The sequence below is a fragment of the Acartia tonsa genome, chromosome 15 (genome assembly GCF_053477335.1).
Source record: "Acartia tonsa isolate MP-2025a chromosome 15, ASM5347733v1, whole genome shotgun sequence".
Classification (NCBI taxonomy): Eukaryota; Metazoa; Arthropoda; class Copepoda; order Calanoida; family Acartiidae; genus Acartia; species Acartia tonsa.
In genome coordinates this window covers 11,785,060-11,801,003 of record NC_137274.1, presented here as the reverse complement: position 1 = coordinate 11,801,003, position 15,944 = coordinate 11,785,060, and the positions used below count along the sequence as shown (strand labels likewise).

At 32.0% G+C, this 15,944-nt stretch overlaps 1 long non-coding RNA gene across 1 annotated transcript; it reads right to left on the bottom strand.

Moving 5' to 3' along the window:
- Window positions 1–6,016: 6,016 nt before the first annotated feature.
- LOC145306896 (uncharacterized) lies at window positions 6,017–9,066 on the bottom strand. Its single transcript, XR_013875252.1, has 4 exons — window positions 8,976–9,066; window positions 8,124–8,212; window positions 6,388–6,497; window positions 6,017–6,053 (listed from the first exon to the last, which is right to left on the bottom strand). It is a non-coding gene; the product is annotated as an uncharacterized LOC145306896 (long non-coding RNA).
- Between the last annotated feature and the right edge of the window lie 6,878 nt (window positions 9,067–15,944).

The window sequence follows — 15,944 nt, the reverse complement described above, 5'->3', positions numbered from 1 at the left end:
TAAGCTCTTCTGCATATTTCAATTTAAACACATAAGCCCAAAGATATTATATCCAAAAAATCTTTTGTCAAAGTCTACTCTACACCTAGCGCCAGTCAGTTTTCTAAAATCATGCATTTTATACCTGTGAAAAATGAAATCGCCAGCGCTAGGTGTAGAGTAGACTTTGACAAAAGATTTTTGGGATATCATATCTTAGGCCTTATGTGTTTAAGTTGAAATATGCAGAACACCTAAATTCACCTTCCAAGCCATTCTCTATGTATTTAAATTTTTTTTATGAAATAACGGGATTTCAAAACTGCCTTTTGAAAAGGCCTAAAAAGTATCTTTTTTTGTACCTTTTTTCACTGTTTATAGTTACAACTTATTAAGATATTATTCTCAGTTAAAAAAAAATTGGTGCTTCCATCACCAAAACCGGCAAAAACAGGCAGTTAAACTTCTGTACCCCTACTTAACCCCCTAATAGACCCCCCCTCTATCTCGGCTCCTGTTACAGATAGAGATGTAAAACTTTTTTCTGGTGGTTCATGTGTATTTTTAGAGAAAATTCATTTTCTAGTCATAGCGGTCAGACTGCTGCTTATCCACTTTTTAGCGGCAAGCCGCTAAATATTAAAACTTCTGTAGAGCAGCCAATTTTAAAGCTAAGAAAACCAAATTTTATGACAAACTATTATTTTATATAACAAAAAAATACCTTTTCTGACCATCGCCGAAAAACGACAAATAACGGAAACCGCCAATTTTGGCGGTAAAATGGCGGTTGGCTGTGCTAAATAATATTTTTATCTGTTTTTAGTTACAATTTATTAAGATATTATTCTAAGTTAAAAAAAAATTGGCGCTTCCAGCCCCAAAACTGGCAAAAGCAGGCAGTTAAACTTCTGTACCCCTACTTAACCCCCTAACAGACCCCCCTCCCTCTATCTCGGCTCCTGTTACAGATAGAGACGTAAAACTTTTTTCTAGTGGTTCATGTTTATTTTTAGAGAAAATTACTTTTTCTAGTCATAGCGGTCAGACCGCTCCTTATCCGCTTTTTATCAGCCAGCCGCTAAATATTAAAACTGCTATAGAGCAGCCAATTTTAAAGCTAAGAAAACCAAATTTTACGTCGAACTATTATTTTTTATAACAAAAAAATACCTTTTCTGACCATCGCCAAAAAACAACAAATAACGGAAACCGCCAATTTTGGCAGTAAAATGGCGGTTGGCGGCGCTAATTAATATTTTTATCACAATAAAAGACTTCATACAAAAATTGGCTGATTAAGGTCCGGAAAGGGGCAACACAGTTAATTGTTGAAACTAATGTAATAGATTTTTATTTTAGTCAGATGCCAGACGCAGGCAATTAAATAAATTAACATTTAGAAATAGGAAAGAAAACAAAGTCATTCCTAATTAGGACATAAGTCACTGGAAATTGATCTAATTGATCTAAGGAAGGCTACTTATGTCCTTCATCTAACAAAATCTAACTTAAGGGAGGTGACTTATGTCCTTTGTCTGACAAATTCTTACATTAGGAAGGCTGCTTATGTCCTTCATCTTGCAAAACTTAGCTTTTCTGTCCTTCACATAGCAAAACCTCACAAAACATAGCTTTTCTGTCCTTCACATAGCAAATTCTTACAAAACATAGCAAATTCTTGCAAAACATAGCAAATTTTTACAAAACATAGCAAATTCTTACAAAAAATAGCTAATTCTTACAAAACATAGCAAATTCTTGCAAAACATAGCAAATTCTTGCAAAACATAGCAAATTCTTACAAAACATAGCAAATTCTTGCAAAACATAGCAAATTCTTACAAAACATAGCAAATTCTTGGAAAACTTAGCTTTTCTGTCCTTCACATAGCTAATTCTTGCAAAACATAGCAAACTCTTACAAAACATAGCAAATTCTTACAAAACATAGCAAATTCTTACAAAACACAGCAAATTCTTACAAAACATAGCAAATTCTTACAAAACATAGCAATTTCTTGCAAAACATAGCAAACTCATGAATAAGGGTCCTAAACTCAAAAACGAAGTTTCAGCGCGATCTGACCACTGGTTCTTGAGATACGGTGACCTGGTGTCCTTGGTACTGATGGTAAGATTTGGGAAATGGTTCAAATCCTTAGTAAATTTGGCTAAGTCCAAAAATATTTTGACACTTTGACACTACTGAGAGGACACCAGGTCGAAAATATTCTAAGTGTCATATCTTACTGTCGGTACCAAGGACACCAGGTCACCGTATTTCGAGAACCGGTGGTTGGATCATGCTGAAACTTCGTTTTTGAGTTTTGGACCCCTATTGCAAGAAATTGCTATGTTTTGCGAAAATTTGCTATGTTTTGTGAAAATTTGCTATGTTTTGTAAGAATTTGCTATGTTTTGCAAGAATTTGCTATGTTTTGCAAGAATTAGCTATGTGAAGGACAGAAAAGCTAAGTTTTCCAAGAATTTGCTATGTTTTGTAAGAATTTGCTATGTTTTGCAAGAATTTGCTATGTTTTGTAAGAATTTGCTATGTTTTGCAAGAATCAGCTATGTGAAGGACAGGAAAGCTATGTTTTGCAAGAATTTGCTATGTTTTGCAAGAATTTGCTATGTTTTCTAAGAATTTGCTATGTTTTGCAAGAATTTGCTACGTTTTGCAAGAATTTGCTATGTTTTGCAAGAATTTGCTATGTTTTGCAAGAATTTGCTTTGTTTTGTAAGAATTTGCTATGTTTTGCAAGAATTAGCTATGTGAAGGACAGAAAAGCTAAGTTTTCCAATATTTTACTACGTGATGGACCAAAAACCAATTTTATGCAAGATTTTGCTATGTGAAGGATCAAAAAGCTAGGTTTTGTGAGGTGAAGGGAAGCTACTTATGTCCTCAATCTTGCAAAATCTTTGTTAAGGGAGGCATGTTATGCCCTTCATCTAACAAATTCTCACATAAGGAAGGCTACTTATGTCCTTCCTAGGAAGGTGACTTCTGTCCTAATTTAGGAATGACTTTGTTTTCTTTCCATGTTCCTAGAAATATTATCAATTTGTCTACAAAGGGTTAAAAACAAAATCAAAATATACAAATCTAATTATTAAAAACATAAAGATGATCTTTTCCATCCTATTACATATTATCTTTCTTATCCCTTTCAAATGCAAGATGTAATTTTAAAATTTAACTATTGATAGAAAGATTCTGGATCATTGACAGAAAACGAAGTTGCCGGTGATTCTTATGTGCTAGTATGCATAAAATGACTTTAGAAATGTCTTCTGATTTTAGTTGAAAGGTGGTGGTTGAAGGACCTATTTTTATAGTATCTAACAGAAAAAGTTTATAATCAGTGATAGTGAGAAAAATTGTGTCTATGGTTGTCTTTATATAAACTTTTGTAAAATATTTAATATTGATATAGTGTAAAAAATAATTGTAGTAATATTACCATTCTCCCCTTAAAGGACGTCCAATGTGTTTATTAGGCGGGGGGGGGGGGAAGGATATTTTATTTAGGGGGGATAACAGGATGTCTGTTTTTATGTCTCTCTGTACTGAAGGATCTCACTAACTGCTGAACTGATATGGTTCCCCATAACAGGGTAGCTTCTCTTAGGTCCTGGGAAGGTTTATAACTAATTTGGGGGAGGGTAACACCACATTCCCAAGAACTTGAAAATCTAGGAATCAATCTGATTTGACACACAAAAAGTGTAGAAAAGTATGAATAAATATAAAGGGTGTTGAAATAAAAACCAATCGCTTCACTTTTTTCAATATAAACCTTACAGTTTTGGTCCAAAACTAATAAAAAATAATACAATTCATGCCCAAGCAATGAAATTGAGAAAACAATATTGAATTTTGAATCTACTCACCCTTCCAGAGCCCTAGAGCTTAAGCCCTAGCCCTTGCAGAGAAATTTGCCCTACGTCGAAAGTGCATATTTTATTACAAATTTGTCTTTTTAAAAACCAATCGCTCACAATTTGAACCACCATAAGTACTTAAAATCTTGTAGATAGACCCCATAATGTTTAGAGTTTTTGATGGGGCATGTAAAGACCTTTCTTTAGACACCTTTACAAGGTTTCTAACACAATCTTAGCCAATTTGGCATCAAAAAGAAAGACCTGGCAATCATCAAGAATTAGGAATAGACAGAGCCGTCATGCCTCAAAGTTGGATGGGAATGTTTTTTTTTATGTCAAATTGGCATAGATTGAGTTAGAAATCTTGTTAAGGTGTCTAAAGAAAGGTCTTTACATGCCCCATCAATAACTTTAAACATTATGGGGTCTATCTCCAAGATTTGAAGTACTTATGGTGGTTCAAATTGTGAGCGATCGGTTATTTTTTTAACACCCTTTATATGATTGATCACATGGTACCTTCTGAATAAATTTTGACAAATAAAATAAAAATGAGGGACAACAAAACTTATGTAGTACAATAAAAAAATATGGATTTTTTTTGTTATAAAAAATAATAGTTCGTCATGAAATTTGGTTTTCTTAGCTTTAAAATTGGCTGCTCTACAGCAGTTTTAATATTTAGCGGCTGGCCGCTAAAAAGGGGATAAGGAGTGGTCTGACCGCTATGACTAGAAAATTAATTTTCTCTAAAAATACACATGAACCACCAGAAAAAAGTTTTACGTCTCTATCTGTAACAGGAGCCGAGATAGAGGGGGGGGGGGGTCTGTTAGGGGGTTAAGTAGGGGTACAGAAGTTTAACTGCCTGTTTTTGCCGGTTTTGGTGCTGGAAGCGCCAATTTTTTTTTAACTGAGAATAATATCTTAATAAGTTGAAACTATAAACAGTGAAAAAAGGGACAAAAAAAGATACTTTTTGGGCCTTTTCAAAAGGCAGTTTTGAAATCCCGTTATTTCATAAAAAAATTTAAAATGCATAGAGAATGGCTTGGAAGGTGAATTTAGGTGTTCTGCATATTTCAACTTAAACACATAAGGCCTAAGATATGATATCCCAAAAATCTTTTGTCAAAGTCTACTCTACACCTAGCGCTGGCGATTTCATTTTTCACAGGTATAAAATGCATGATTTTAGAAAACTGACTGGCGCTAGGTGTAGAGTAGACTTTGACAAAAGATTTTTTGGATATAATATCTTTGGGCTTATGTGTTTAAATTGAAATATGCAGAAGAGCTTAAAACCTGCACATTACTGAGATATTGTTAAAACCGCCGTGCTACCGTTATCTGATGATATTTTACATGCCTGGCGCTAGGTCGCCAGTAGAGATAAAGAGCTGAAATTTTGTACATGTATTTCTAGGCCCCTAAAGTAACTTTTTAGGTTAGCAGAAGAATGAAATTTGAGAATGAGTATTTTCATGAAAAGATCTAATATTTATATTTACTAACAAAATTTTATTTTTAATTCAAATATTATATTCTAATTTTACATATTAATTTTGCAATCCTCCCATTTGAAATAGCAATAAAATTTAGCGCGGCAACAGCGCTGATCAGGCGCCTAGGCCCACTGCCTATTTTCGTCTTCTAGTTGCTTCGATTCCTCTCTTTTATTTTTTTCTCTATGAAAAAATGCTTCATAATTCCTTATTAAAAAAATCCACAAGACGACCTTTCCTCCACCCAAAAAGCCTTGAAAATTTTCTTTTGGCTTTTGTATTCAAAATGTGCTTTTTTTTATCCAACATTCTTTAGTAATGAGAATGCCTCCATAACTATAACATCTAGTTTGATAACAATAAACAACAGTAAGTATTATAACTGACCTTATAATTTTGAATTTATGATATCAAATTTAAACACTATGTCTCAATTATGATTATCAATTTATGTATGTAATTTGTGGAATTAAACTGTTTGAATGACCTATAAAGATGGAATATTTCGGCAATTCTTCTGTTTGTTTATCATTTTTTGGATCTACTGCAGTTCATGGTAAAATATTGTTGGTAACGAATATTGCTAAAAATTTATGAATTTAAAATGCTGCTAGCTGCCAACCGATTGAACGTACAGATCATTCCCGCACACTGTTCCAAGCGGCATAAGAAGGCCTACAAATAATCTGGAATAACCATAAATCAATAATGCATAATTATCTCGCAGTGCAGAGAAATGCGCGAAAAAGGCCTATTTTACACGATTTTTCTTCAGTGAAGCTTTCCCTGTGCATCATTGGATCTTGGCTATTCCAGATTATTTGTGGGCCGTCTTATACTGCTTAAAATGGTGTTCGGGTATGATCTGTACATTCAGCCGTTTGGCAGCTAGCAGCCTTTAAAATTTATAGATTTTTAGCAATATTCGTAACCAGCAATATTTCACCGTGAACTGCATTTTTTTAATGCAAAGATTCTCTACAACAGCTAACAAAACACTGGGCTTCACCTGTTCACTCCTTGGCATGTGATAGTGAGCTGTGACTGTGCCTGTCCATTGTCCAGGTAGACCTGGTTGTCTGGGCATCTGTACACAACTTTCTCTCCAAGCTCATATGTCTTAACAGACAAGAATTAGTTGACTTAACTAGATTGTTTGATAGATAGATCAATAGATAGATTGATAGATATATTGTTACATATTTTGATAAAAATATAAATAATTATATACATTAATAGATTGATAGATACATTGATAGAAAAATTTATGAATTTATCGGTAGATAGATTGATAAATAGATCGATAGATAGATCAATAGATAGATCTATATATAGATCGATAGATAGTTCAATAGATAGATTGATATATAGATCGATAGATAGATTGAAAGATAGATTGATAGATAGATAGATTGATAGATAGATAGATTGATAGATAGATTAATATATAGATCGATAGATTGATAGACAGATCAATAGATAGATTGATAGATATTTTATTTGGTAAATCAATAAATAGATGAATACATAGATTGATAAAATTATTGATTGATAGATAGATCAATGAATAAATAGATTGATAGATAGATTGATAGATATATTGATAGATAGATTGATAGATAGATTGATAGATAGATTGATAGATAGATTGATAGATAGATTGATAGATAGATTGATAGATAGATTGATAGATAGATTGATAGATAGATTGATAGATAGATTGATAGATAGATTGATTGATAGATTGATTGATAGATAGATTGATATATAGATTGATAGATAGATTGATAGATATATTGATAGATAGATTGATAGATAGATTGATAGATAGATTGATAGATAGATTGATAGACAGATTGATAGATAGATTGATAGATAGATTGATAGTTAGATTGATAGATAGATTGATAGATAGATTGATAGTTAGATTGATAGATAGATTGATAGATAGATTGATAGATAGATTGATAGATAGATTGATAGATAGATTGATAGATAGATTGATAGATAGATTGATAGATAGATTGATAGATAGATTGATAGATAGATTGATAGATAGATTGATAGATAGATTGATAGATAGATTGATAGATAGATTGATAGATAGATTGATAGATAGATTGATAGATAGATTGATAGATAGATTGATAGATTGATAGATAGATTGATAGATATATTGATAGATAGATTGATAGATAGATTGATAGATAGATTGATAGATAGATTGATAGATAGATTGATAGATAGATAGATTGATAGATAGATTGATAGATAGATTGATAGATAGATTGATAGATAGATTGATAGATAGATTGATAGATAGATTGATAGATAGATTGATAGATAGATTGATAGATAGATTGATAGATAGATTGATAGATAAATTGATAGATAGATTGATAGATAGATTGATTGATAGATAGATTGATTGATTGATCAATAGATTTATGGATAGATAGATTGATAAATAGATAGATAGGTGGATCGATAGATAGATTGATAGATAGATCAATAGATAGATCGATAGATAGATCGATCGATAGATAGATTGATAGATAAATAGATAGATAGATATATAGATAGATAGATATATAGATAGATAGATCAATAAGTAGATTGATAGATATATTGATAAATATATCAATAATTTTATTGACAAATAGATTGATAGATAGATCAATAAATAAAAAGATCGATAGATAGATTGATAAATAAATAGATAGATAGATGAATAATTAGACATACCTTATTAAAGCTGACTGGTCTAAGACCTGAGTTGTCTAAAGGATATCCAGGGGGTAGGGGAGGCTTGTTGAAACATTGAGAACATACACCTAAAGAAGGGTGGGTTGTTTTTGTAAATTATGTGTAAAGTCCCTATAGTGGCAACGCCTCTAAAAGGGTGTTTCATCCTATTTTCACAATAGCTTTTGATAGGCTAACTTAGGTTAGGTGATTGCCCCGCGAGGTAAGACAATTGGCCCAGCAGGGTTAGAGCCCCTCGCAGAAGCTAAAAATACGTAAAAACCTACTGTTCAAATGTGACAAAACGCCCCTTAAGATGTGTTGCCACAGAAGGGACTATACCCAACATTTTTATCTGAGGCCAAAGCATGAACTTGCAAATGATTTTTATGAATATAATAAACCTCTGTTGAGAGGTTTTAGAGGATTTTTTGAGAGCCAGGAACTAGATATTTTGAAACATACAAAAGTTTCTGATTCTACTTCTCAAGGACTTTTTAGGGAGCACCATGAAGCCATAGTTCTGATTTACTAAATTTTTTACTCCTACTCAAAATAGCTATACAATTGTATGTGTGGTAGCCAACGGTTTTTAGATTTAAGATAAATTTTGGAGCATCCAGAGGTGTATTATCAAATCATGTGCAAGTTCCCGCTTTGGTCTCAGATTAAAATATTCAAAATCGACCCACCCTAACTTAAAGTTGGGTAAAATTTACTATATATTATATAATTCACAAGCAGCTACGCCCCTAGAATCCTCTAGGGAAACTTAAGGGTTGAGGGGTAAAAGTCGGCCTCATCCCATTTTAAATTTAAGTTTCAAAAGACTATTATTGTATTATAGATTACCTAATTTTATGAAAGCCATCGGAATTGTTAAAAATAACAAAACAATTTTCATTACACAACTTAAATACAATTAAACACTGTCATTTTCTCTGAAATAGACATTTAGATAGATAGATAGATAGATAGATAGATAGATAGATAGATAGATAAATAGATAGATAGATAGATAGATATCAACACCAAAACTTATATATTTTTTCTTTCCCAAAACATGAAAATATTGGAATTTATTTTATTTAAAAGCATAAATATTAAATATTTTATTATTTTATTGGCTTGCTGACGTTAGCTCATTAAAATTTATAAGTAGAATACTTGTAAAAACTTATAAACAGCACTGAAGCTCTTTATAGTGCAAATAAAAAAAACGTCATATTAGAATAGTCCATTTATCTAATATGACATAATTCGGGATTTTTTTGGTTAAAAAATTTTAAATTCATCCACTTACTTATATAGGTTCTAAATTTAAAAATCCCGAATTACCTCATATTAGAATAATTAATAGACTATTCTAATATGACGTCATTTTTATAGGCATTTTAATTGGCTTCAACAAGAATATAAAATTCATTTTTCCAGTATAGCTTCAAAACTGATTAATATTCGCTTGATTATAACTGGTTCTTAACCATACTAAAAAAATCATGTATATCATTCTAGTAGCTGTATAAAGTGTCTTAAAAATCAGCCATGTGACGTCATAAAAATAAGGGAGATGAGAGGAGAAGTGAGAAAGATAACTAAAAGATATGTGGATAATACCTCATTTTTATGACGTCACAAAGCTGATTATTATAGACACTTTGTCCAGCTACCTAATTGTATAACAGACGATTTTCCACGAATATTAGCATAAAAATAATGATAGTTTTTTTGACTATTTCTCTCCCTAACAAATTTGGAATTTTGATTTAATTTTGAAAATGACAAAAAAAATCTACCAAGTAAAAAGAAAAAATCTTTTAATTTCAATTTCAATGGTCTTTTAGATTAATTACACCAGATTTTCATGTTCTATAAAAAAGTGAAAACTGTAGCTGGTTATAAGATATCCCCCTCCTTTAGACCCCATCCTCTCTCCTTCTTACTGGATAAACGGCAAATAAATGTGGGGGGGGGAAATTGCAACCTAAATTAAAGACAATTTTTCTCCTGTTATATCATCCACGTATATTCTACATCCATTTTTGGATGCCAAATGTTTTAATAAGACCCTCTAGAAAGAAATGATGATGCATTAAGTTAACCCATCTGTAGATTACAATAAGTGGTTGAAATGTTTAAACAGTCAACCTTACAAACCAACCAATGAAAATGCAATGATGTCCCCAAAGTTAATAAGCCAACGAATCAGAGATCGTTAATAAAAAACTTTGGGGACTAGTGTAATAAACAGCCCATTGTCCCATTGTGTCTAATCTAATTCTATCATACAGAAAATGTTGTCAAAAAAAGTTAAAAAATCAACATGTTTAAAATGGCAATGTGGACATTCTAATAACGATTTTAGAGGTACCTTACTCTTATAGGAATTAAGAATGCACGATTAAATTTCGATAAGACAATTCTAACCTGTCTGAATTAACCCATTAGTGCCGAACCGGGTTTTAAAACCCGGTGCCAGAAAATGGAAAAAAACCGGTTTCCGGCTTCATAATTGCATCATTCTCAGTATGAATCCCCCCTCTACTACCCTGGCTTTCATTTCCCCCTGGAGCAGGCAGTTTAGCTTACTTCCGTTTGCTGGTATAGATCAACAAAGTTTGAAAATCATGACAATTCAAAATACCCCATCTAACTTTTTTGTTTTTATAGTAAAGTCGCTGATTTTTTTCGTGAAATCTAATGTTTATTGACAAGTACATCTATATGTGAATTCGTTTTATTCAAATTATTATTTTTTATATGATTTTTTTATCGTTTTTTTACGTCCTATTATGACCCGGTTCGGCTTGGCCATACATACCCGAAAATTTTAAAACCCGGCTCGGTTTCGGTTTTTATTACCCGGTTTTAACTTTTCAACCAATAAAAATAACAATTAACGTCATTAGTAAGGGTTTGAGCCACCATAATAACCCTCTATCTCTATAGGTGTCACCCAATAGTTTTATGATCGTTTTCTGATATGTAACACCCAAATTTTATATGTTCTTTTTTTGTAGTGTGTGTCTTTTAAAACTTCGAGCAACGGGTTTTTTTACCCGAAAACGGCGGCACCTATAGCCGAAACACTAAATTTGAAATAAATCGCTTCGTATTATACTTGTAGCTCTTTAGATTACATGAGGTTGTGTAGTTTTCAATTACGGATCGTATCAAAGTTCTAAAAAGTGTTCATCTCACTTTTGGCGTTCAAAAATTACATTATTCGATTTTTGGTCAAAATAACCGGGTTTATACAGGTCAACCGGGTTTTAAAACTGGGGGAAAGCACCAAAAACGGGTGTTAATGCCTGGTTGGTATTTATGGCCAAGCCGAACCGGGTTTTTTTGCAACTTTCCTGTGCACGCCACTAGAGCAAAACAAAAAAATACGAATTCCGTTTTGATCATTATAAAGCTTCCCTGAAACTTACAGCTCGATCGGCCCATAAAAGTGGCGCTCGGCACTAATGGGTTAACGAAATGATTAGGTTTTTAGAATGAAAAAAAAAATATTCCATAAAAAATGTTCTAATAAAAAAGGTAAAAATTTTCGAATTAAAAAAGTTTTTTTTCATTATTTTTTCTTTAGCTTAGTAAAAAAAATCAAGGTTTTTTTTGTAGCTGCTACAATAAAAAACATGAAAATCTGGTGTAAGATCAAAGTAATAATAAATCCATTATCTAAATAATATAATAATATATATAAATAATAAGACAATGGCTGATAAATTGATGTACATCCCAATAATGACACACAAAACTATTTCCTCTGTAGTTTAAAATTAGTTGTTAAAACGTTTAAACACTTAACTTATTATAAAACTTTGGGGACTAGTGTAATAAACAGCCCATTGTCCCCTCTCTCTCTCTCTGATAGAGTATTGTTAAACATTGTTAATAGAAAGCTTTCTACCAACTGTATAATGTTTTTTTAATACCAAAACCCAACAATTTATATATTGTAGAAAAAAAACAAGAATGCTAATTAAAATAAGTAGCACAGAAAACTTTTTATACAATCGAAAATTTCCAAGGGATAAGACAATAGATTATATATTGATGTACGTCCCTAATAATAATAAACACACTACCCCTTTTATAAATTAAACTTAATGGTTGAAAAATTTAGACACTGCTTTTGCCAGTATTTAAAGCAACCAATCAAAATTTAATAAAGGATGATTTTTTGTTTTTTCTTGACCTTAATAGAAAAGTAGTTATTAAAGGGTGAGCAAAAAAAATGCGTACCTTTTTGAAATTGAAATTGCGCGGCTTATGTTAATAGTAGAAAAATGTTATGCATATCGTCTGAACCGCTATGAAGTCTATTTTTAGGAAATTTATAAACGATTCCTGTGCTACGCATAGTTTAGGAGCTACGTGTTAAAATGTCCCAACTGACTTAAAACTTGACTTGCGAGTAAATTTTGGGACATTTTACCATCTGGCTCCTAAACTATGCGTAGCACAGGAACTGTTCAAATATTTCCAAAAAATACAGTTCATAGCGGTTCTAACGGTATGCGTAACATTTTTCTACTATTAACACAAGCTGCGCAATTTGAAATTTAAAAATGTAGGGATCTATTTTTGCAAATTATCTTCTCTAAATTTTAGTTATATTTTAAAATTTACTCGCAAGTCAAGTTTTACATCAGTTGGGACATTTTAACACGTAGCTCCCTAACTATACGTAGCAGAGGAATCGATCTTATATTTCCAAAAAATAGAGTTCATAGCGGTTCTAACGATATGCATAACATTTTTCTACCATTAACACAAGCCGTGCAATTTGAATTTCAAAAAAAAAATTTTGCTCACCCTTTATAATAAACATCACCCATAAAAGCAAAGCTCTGAAACGGTAGGACAGATGAATATTAACACTAGTAGAGTGTCAGCACTGAATAATCAGAATATTTATTTATAAATTTGTTGAAAAACTGCTTAAATACAGGATAATGTTTAAGGACATAATTATAGAGATGCTCCGCTTACAACATTGTACTTTGTTGTCCTAGGAATCAGTATGCCAAAAATCAGATCATTCGAATGATTTTATCACATAAAAATTTGCTGGTAAAAAAAGAAAAGAAAAAAACATGTTTATATAAAATGGATGTAACGATTATAGAGTCGTATGCTTTTTAATCCAACCTAACTACTACAGGAATCAACATGCAAAGTTTGAAATCGATAGGACAACTCTAAATTAACTAAAAAAGCTAACCGTAATGGACGTACGGACGGACCGACCCTAATTATAGAAAAGCTTCGCTACTAAAAAGTATGGAAAGTCTTTTAATTGTCACTTTAGTTTCCAAAGGAGATTATTTCGAACACAGGTCTTTTAATAGTTATTTCTTGAATCGTATTAAAAATAGCTTTCCGCTGTTTAAAAAAAGACTGGTTCTAATCTTATAATTGTACATTTTTATATTCGTATATAAAATGTACAATTATAAAGGACTGGTTTTAATCTTATGATTGTACATTTTTATATTAGTAGAAAACTGGATTTAATACGATGCTAGACATATGGATGAGAACCGGTTCTAATCCACCGGATATTAATCGGTTTCAAATAAATATGAGAAAAATAATTAAGGTTTTTTGAAATACCCATTTAAGCGGTTTGCACAGCCTTAAATTCACATGTCTAGGTATACTGGTAAATTAATTTTTTTTGTTGGGCCCTTTTGAGTAAATTTGAAGAAGTTGAAGAAAGGGATATATGTTAAAGAGACTCCTGCTATAAAAATATTTGAAACTAAATGTGTTTTATTGGTATTAATATAGAAGATATAGATACATACTCAGAAAATGGGACCAACTGGTTGAACAATCCGTCCACAAAATTGGTTAGAAAGTGTACAGATTTTGACCATTTATTTTTTCAAAATTTTATTTGCATAATGAGTCAGTTATGAATAGGAGAATTTCTATGAATAAAGCTAAACCCTGAACAACTTTATTATGCAATCTACATTTTCCTGAATATTTTGTATATGGTCGTCCATAAGTGTACAGCTTTACAGTACATTGTTTCTATTTGGTAATACTATAAGGTTATATATATATGCATCCGGGAAGATGATATGTTCGAATCTCGGCCCGATACTGTGTCATATCTAAAGACGTTAAAAAAGTTTCCTACTGCTGCTATGTCAGGTATGCGACATAATAGTTAAAACTTTTTAGACAAAGATCGTGCAATCAAAGGGTTGGTTGTCTAATGGGCGAATGGACGCAATCACGAAACCTTTTAAAGTATGGTGGAAGTATATTTTTTTCTTAATGTAACTGAAGAGGAGTGGGTTGTGGGGAAATTTTCCTTCAGAATATTTTGTCAGAATCACATTCTCTTTTCCCTGAGAACCCGAAGCGACACCCAGCCCCTTAGAGTCATCATCTAGGGTGATATATCTATTTTCTCTCCACTCAAAATTAAAAATAATTACCCAATATTTCTTGTGTGTTTATACAAAACGACATAAAAAAAAGCTAAATTGTTTTATTTAGAAAGAGAGGGACAATGGGCTGTTTATTACACTAGTCCCCAAAGTTTTATAATAACGTTTTCTTATTGTTGGCTTAATATTAACTTTGCTTAATTTAGTTTAATGTTTTAACGTTTTAATTACTTATTTTAATCTAAATGTGGGGTAATTTTGTGTGTCATAATCGGGGATGTACATCAATTTATCGGCCATTGTCTTATCCCTTTAGATCCTTGTATTCTATTATTCATTTATCTGAATCATGGCATGCTGTTATTGTTATCAGTACAGAAATAATCTTTATAAAAAAGTAAGAGGACTTCTATATGTTTGTTTGTTTAAAAGGATCTCGCTTACTGTTAATATGGTTCTCCTTTACAATGTACAATTAGTGGTTTAAATGTTTGGACACTCAACTCAATGAACCAACCAATCGAAATTCAATAAAAGTCCCCAAAGTTGTTAAACCAACGATTAGGAAAACGTTAGTATAAAACTTTGGGGACTAGTGTAATAAACAGCCCATTGCTCTTCTCTCTCTGGATTATTTTAAGCTCAATTGTCTTCTACCCTTTTCCTTTGTGTACTTTTCTACACACACACACACACACATACACACACACACACACACAAACACACACATACACACACATACACACACATACAAATACATACACACACACACACACACATACAAATACATACACTTACACACACACGTATACCCACACACATACACACACACAAACACACACACATACACACATATACACATACATACACGCACACACATATACACACACACACATACATACACACACACATACCCACAAACACACAGACACACACACACACACACACACACACACACACACACATACTTAGTCGCCATAGTAAATTAAAGCAAAATTTTTACAAAACGATACAACATACACACTTCATGGGAAGGAGGGAGGGGACATTGGACTGTAAATTAAGTACTGGTACCCAAAGTTTTATAAGCACATTATCTTATTCGTTGATTCAAAATTTTGGGTATTTAAAAAATATATTGAACATTGAATCAAACTTTTCAACCAGTAATTTTTAACTAAAAAAGGGGCAATTTAGTTTATAATCATTGGGGTTGTTTATCAATTTAAAAGGCCATTGTCTTATCCCTTTAATTCCCTGAGACATACATTAACTGTACTTATAAGTCAGGGATTTGAAGGGATAAGACAATGGACAATAATTTCCAATTGTTTTTGTAGGAAAAGTTTTGGTAGTGGGACAAACTGACTCAAAAATCAGCCATGTGACGTAATAAAAATGAGGG